The sequence below is a fragment of the Dreissena polymorpha genome, chromosome 8, assembly GCF_020536995.1.
Source record: "Dreissena polymorpha isolate Duluth1 chromosome 8, UMN_Dpol_1.0, whole genome shotgun sequence".
Lineage (NCBI taxonomy): Eukaryota > Metazoa > Mollusca > Bivalvia > Myida > Dreissenidae > Dreissena > Dreissena polymorpha.
The window spans coordinates 2,534,640-2,542,079 of record NC_068362.1 but is presented as its reverse complement, the minus strand read 5'-3'; positions in this window follow the sequence as shown (position 1 = coordinate 2,542,079).

The following is a 7,440-nucleotide window of genomic DNA, read 5'->3' as shown; positions in this document are numbered from 1 at the left end:
GATTTTGATTATGATAATGAGATTTGAATTAAATTAATGCGCAAAGATTGTTCTTTTTAGCGGCCAAATGCAGATATCTGCGCTCGGCCGCTGTAAGGGTTATGTAATATTTGCAATCTACATAGGAGTCAATAGCAGATACCAAGCACCATATGCTTATGAGAAACAAAAGCAAAATATTGGCAATCGCTGAAATCTCGAATATGACTTAATCATTTTATTAAATGAAAACCGGTAACTATTTTAAACGGTTATTATATTGCAACAACTTAGCGGTGTTTATCCAAAAGACCATTGTTATAATTACAGGGACGTCAATAGGCCAAACTATTCAGGAAATATGATTTGAGTCGTCAAGGATAGATTTTGAGATCAATGTACGTCCGATGAGATTTAAAGGGAGTTGGAGGCGTAGGGACAGATTCGTTCGAGTACGCGATCATTTGAGAACAAATTATGTTGAAGCTTTATCGGAATTCCGGAAATTTGCGATCGGTACCGATTTTTCCTGGTTCTTTTTTATTGATTCTGATAAGTTAGCGGCCGGCACGGACATGAATATTAACTGACGAAAACCTCTTCGCTACTTTCCGAAAATCTTCGACATGTTGCAAATATCCGTAATATTCCGCATTGTACTCACCAGAAATTGCAACTAGAAAGACTACAATAAATCAGTTAGCTACGGCTCGGGCGGGGATTTACCTTTTATCCCTGTAAGGGACCTAATGCCCCAGACTACCGGCTATTTTTTCCGGAATTCGAACTTGATACACTTGATATCCCTGAATTAAATATTTATATCCGCAATTTTGATCTCTAGAGTGCTGACTGTTAGTATTGTATTTGACTGGAATGACTGTCGATTATGTGTTTTTAAGATTAAAACAAGCTTACGAAGAACTTTGTGTTTGCTTTTTTGTACGCTTTCTTTTTAAAAATGTATTGTCCGCCACGGACGCAAAAATTGACCAAATGTACCAGATTGTGGTCTCTTTAAAGTGCTATGTTTTTACTGCCGTGATATCTTTAACAAACTACACATTATTGATCGTGGACGTTTTATACTCTTATTGAATTTGTTTCCCCAAAATATGCTCTTCTATTAGTAGATGTTTAGGTGACGATGTTCTAATTATAGATCTTACACGGCCAAGAAACACTAGATAGGTCTTTGCAAAGAGAGCTGTTGGATATCGTGAATGCGTTCAATGTGGCCTGTTTATTTCAGAAAGCTATGTGCAATGTTTTATGGGGATTTCTATCAAATTGCCAATTGCAAAATTTGATTTAATTCATTCGGACCTACAAGCGGGAAACTTCTTCATTAAAATTCAATGGGCTTTTAAGAAGTTCGTTGAAAGGCCAAATTTGAGGTTAAACAGCAACGCCAAAAAAATTGCTACTCAGTCTTATTTATCACTTTTTTTGTAAGATTTACCAGTAGACGTTCTTCAGTGAAATTAAGCAAACACACAGTGCCGTCAAATATGGAAGGGTATTTAGGTAAAAATTACATCCTTCTTTGTGACTGTGTCATGATTCTTGATGGTACTTTCAATTAGTATGTAGACACCTTTTCATGCTTGATGACACTTACATCTTGCCTGATGTCCAATGTCTATTTACATTCTGCTTAATGGTATCATGCATGTGTACAGATGCAACATTCTTGTTCGTTAATTGCATGCTGCATATGTGTATGTTGGTTTGTGCAGAGAGACTTGTGCAATAGGCGCAGTGCATAATGAAATCAAATATTAATGCGTTTAATAAATTAACGCGATGGTAAGATGTGAGTTTCACCCAAGCACAAAGCAACATACTATCATGCATGATACAATGATGTCAATTGACAGTCATTCCGAAATGCTACGGAGGACCACGGAAATTTACGGCGTATAACGGAAATTTTATGTTATAGGAGAAGTTGCGCACCTTTGTAAGATATTTGCTACTGAACCGAAATTAACCGCGTGTTTGTAGACTTAACTTTTTTTTGGTTAATGACTAACCATAATTTTTGTACAGTAATTTACCTTCAATAACCAAAGAAAGTCTATGGATATATTTCAATATATGCTACTAATGCATGTATGCAGAGCTCCAGATAAGACGCTTAAAGTCGTAAAAAATTGAATTAAATTTAGTAAAAAAGTAGACTTAAATTCTGTGCGTACGGTTACACATTGGAAAAATAAAATAAGAATTCAAAATGTGTGATCATGCGTAAAACTCAATATCAATGCATATAATGTAAACATTTTATCAATGAGTTCCCACTCGTCTAGGCCCTCATTACAATTATGAAATCAACAGCACTTTAACGTTATTATGAATAACAGACCATCTTTACAACAGTCGAAAAGCCGAACGTTTTCCATTATCTGGTCCTTTTATCGCAAAAAGTCTGCTGTAACCCGGCAATTGTCATTAGCTCTTCTTAGACTATAAACCTAAATGCGGATGTGCCAAAAATTATATTTACCTGAAAAAAAAAGAATTAATAATAGACTTTAAGGCTGGATTATTATAGAGTGTAAACCAAGATTTTGCTGAAAAAGTTATCTGGAACTTTGCATGTATGTTGAGAGGAAATCGATTACATAATTTCAAATTTACTAGAGTACTTTTATATTGCACCACATAAAATGCTTTAAAACTATAATATTGAAGTGCACATATAAACTTTATTATAGATGGGTAGGTATTTCGTGGCAATCTCGTTCACATATGAAAGAGCTGTTGGTCATGCTGCTTTAAGTACATATAGATGCATGACACAATTTAGATTAAGCAAAATAAAACACTAGGTATTTGCCAAGAGTCAAATATATACGAGCAGTAAGAGCGTAATCGTGCACAGCGAGACTTACTCATGTAGAATTTAAAACTCTAATTGCTTTCTTTCGAAATAATTTCATGTGTCCGATCTAATATGCAATATGCCCGGTGTTTTTTTTTGCGGATTAATGTTCCGTTTTAGATCCATAATTAACGAATGCCTCAATATTTTCAAAAATTAACACCGGAATAATGTTCACCGACATTTTTTCATACAGATTGGATATAAATATTATAGAGCTTAACAAAAAATACATTAAGCCCTGTTCTCCCGGCACACGTGCTGGACACACAGGTGGTTAGCGTGTGGCTATGATAATAATTAGTGAAAACATCTTTTTGAATGATAAATAATCATATTAAAACGAAAAATCAAATTTTCTATATAAAAAAAATCACTACCGTTTTATATATAACAAGGTATCCAACTCGAAATCATCCGAAAACGGGGTGCATCGTTTTGAGCAGCCATTACTAAATTAATTTTGCAGCGATTTTCATGACCCGGTCTTATTCAACGCAGAAATGAATTTCCTTTTAGGAAATGTATATATATTGTTATATTTCTACACATGCTGGGTCAAATTTTAAGAAATAAAGCTATACATAATTCGCTTGACCCAGTTGTTATCGATCAGACCGTATTTATGAATGAAATCTCCAGTTGTAAAGACACAACTCCGCATTGGAGCAATGAAATCACTCTTGTGTTTAAAATGTCAGTTCGTTGAAATGTATGTAAACAAAGGTTTGAAAATGCGCTGGACAGTTAGTTTTGATGCATAATTCTACGGCAAGCACGGTAAGAATGTTTTTTTCATACGTTTTATTGAATAATGGTATCGAGGTTCGTGAACTTTGCAGGGAAAATGCCCATTTCCCCGTGAAGATTTCAGTCATGAATACTGTCTGATCGATCACAGCTGGGTCACGCGAGTTGTGTATCGTGTTATTTTTAAAAAGTTGACCCAGTATTTGTAAAAAGATTGCAAGACATATACATTTCCAGAAAGGAAATTTATTTCTGCGTTGAATAAGACCAAGATCGTGAAAATCGCAAAATTGATGAAGTAATGGCTGTTTAAAACGATGCATCCCGTTTTCGGATGATTTCGAGTTGGATACCTTGTTGAATATATATTTAACTTATTTTTTTTAAGAAAAGTTGATTTTTCGTTATAATATGATTACTTATCATTCCAAAATATGTTTTCACTAACTAGTATTATAGCCACACGCTAACCACCTGTAGCTGGACACTTTTAAAAAACACAATACAAATTCAAGTACTTATGCACTTAATTGATTGTAAACAATGACGGTTGAAATCCGTGCGTGGGAATTTTTCTGGTAACCAAGAGCGACGTCAACGTTCATGACAAACCTGTTTATATGACATTTATTTATTGATTTTTTCCAACTTGATTGAAAATTATGTTTTATGATATTTTAATACATGTAGATGAAGTAGTTGTTTTCTCAACGAGGAGTACAATAGTTGTACAGTACTAGACACGAGTACTTGTAACTTTCAGGTTTCTCTGTATACCACAGACATTATATAGTCATAAAATGATAAATATGTGTTTATAGAAATTGTAATTATAGCATGGTAAATAGACTAGAGAAATCTGAAAGTTTCACGCACAGGTCTGTGGCAATGGGGGTTTGGGCTACTTTATAAATATGAGGTCGATATGCAATGCACATCGGTAGATTACGTCTACTGTAATTATTTGGACTAGGGAAGGGCCACAATTCCAACACATCAGCCCCGTTATGTTCTGAATAAAATACATGTATAATTTCTTGAGTGCCAATTGCATCTTACAAATATCAAAAACATTCACGGCAGTCAATTCATTGTGTAAACGTACTGGTCTTCATGGCAATAATGAACGTATTTAGTTTAATGGAGATTATATAACGAAGGGAACTAATTCAGCTTATTCAGTTTACTAGTCAAAATGATTCGGATGTTTTCGCTTTTTTTCCGAAAAGTAATTTATTCAACATACGGAAAATAAACGCGCGCCACCTGATGTCATAATTTAGTAACTTGCATTCTGCTTACTGCCTGTTGCTAACTGCCGTTGTTAATGACGCTTAGTGGCAAAACCGATTATGACTGGTTTCAGGAAAAATGAACACACAAACATTGGATAGTCACCAAGCATGTTGAAACAATCATCAAGTATAACCGATAGAGAACAAGCATGTTGGAACTGTCATGAAGCATGTTAGAATAAACATCACGCATAATGTAAATATTATTCATGAATGATGTAATGTTGCAGCAATCATCAAGTATAAACGAATAGACAACAAGCATGTTGGAATTGTCATAAAGCAAATTAGAATAAGCATCAGTCATAATGTAAATATTCACCACGAATGATGTAACTTTTACCTAAATATCCTTCCATAGACATGTGTTGTTACTAAAATAGACATAGAGATTTGAGCATTGGGAGTGACCTAATCATACTGTGCTTTAGCAGTATTACGGAATACCGTTAGTGCCATCGTGGTTACACATTAAAATCCAGAGGGCGAGAACGCGAGAACGCGATAGTACGATGGCGACAATGTGACAATACGATGATGACAGGGTGACAATACGATGGCGACAATGCGATAGTACGATGGCGACAATGCGAGAACGCGATAATACGATGACGACAATCAGACAGTGCGATGACGACAGTGCGACAATACGATGGCGACAGTGAGATAGTACGATGGCGACAATACTACAGTTCGATAGTGCGATAATACGATGACGACAGTGCGAAAATACGATGACGACAGTGCGACAATACGATGGCGATAGCCGACAGTGCGATAGTACGATGGTGCCAATGCGATAACGCGATAGTATGATGGCGGCAATTCGAAAATGCGATGGCGACAGTGCGACAATACGATGGCGACAATGCGATAAAACGATGGCGACATTGCGATGATACCACGGCGACAGTACGATATGACTATCGCATTGTCGCCCCCGTACTATCGCACTGCCGCCATTGTATTGTCGCACTGTCGCATTGTCGTCATCGTACTAGCGCGTTTTCGCAATCGTACGAACGCATTGTCGCCATCGTATTGTCGCACTGTCGTCATCGTACTTTCGCGTTCTCGCATTCTCGCCCTCTGGATTTTAATGAGTAACCACGGTGGCCCTAACGGTATTTTGTACAGTAAAGTGCGTAAAATCTGGTTTGGAATAACAATTTTTATGCCGAAAACAGATGTTGAAAACCAGACTTTGTTTTATAAGTAGTAGTCTAAATATACAATGAGTTTTCCGAGCATTAAATAAACATATTAAAATAAAATTCATGTTCGTATCAGTTGAAGTTCTTGTTAATAGTAGAAGCAAAGAACACAATAAAACGCTGATTGGGCTTACTAATTTGAGGCAAGAAAAAACACATCGCGCTATTATATATAACATATAACGCGCATCCGCAAAGTTCGAGCGCCCGTCTCGGTGCCGTCGTTTCCGGTGAAAGTTACGCACAGGAGCTACCGAGTTTGGATATGAGACCACGAATCATGGCCTGACTTTATATATCAGTCAGCGTAGTACCTGACCAGACTGCGCGGTTGGACAAGCTAGGATGGACCAACTTCGGCCGCATATGACATAAGACCCATTTTCGCATGACGCGGGTCATCTGACCTTTATAATGTGTATATAGCTTTGAATGGAATTTGCACATAGTTTTTGGCAAGGATTTATTGTTATGTTAATGTGTTGCACGCTTTCAAAAGCAGAGGGCATATATAAGATCAATTATACTACGGAGTTCATTTTCTGTTGCAAAATGAAATGCAATAAAGATTGTTACTCAGCGGTGTGTACAGTATGACAGCGTTGTCTGTCTGCGATGCATTTATACTGGTTCTAAGCTGGCATACTCACCAATTGGACTCAACCATCTGCTCGAACAAGAAATGATAAGTTCTACTAGCATAAACCTTTAATTGTAACTCATTTTAAAAATATTCATGTTATTTATATTATTCAATTTATTATTCAAAATTATAATTATTATTTCCTTTATTGTTGTTTTTCGCATTAAGAAACTTATTCGGCTTACGAAACTGAAAAATCCCATTGGAAAAAAATCCCATGGGAGAAAAAATCCCATGGGATTTTTTATTTTTTTTAAACACGACTAAACGCATTAAAATATCGTAGTTGTTCATCATTTCATAAAATATGATGTTTCTGAAAGTTTCATGAATAAATCTCCCAAAATAAGAAAAAAATCCCATGGGATTTTTTTCTCCCATTTTAAAATGGGATTTTTTTATTACTAAATATTTTTATATATAATTGGCATAAAACCAATATACAGTCCTTAAATAACGTTAAAATACTTGCAAACGCAAATAAAACACGTTTTTTAAAATGTTCAAAATCCCATGGGATTTTTCTCCCATTTGCAAATTATGGGAGAAAAAAAATCCCATGGGAGAAAAAATCCCATGGGAAAATCAAAAATCCCATGGGAAAATGCAAAAATCCCATGGGAACCCCAACTTTGCTTATAAATTTCATAGTGAAGAAAACGCGTTTTTTGA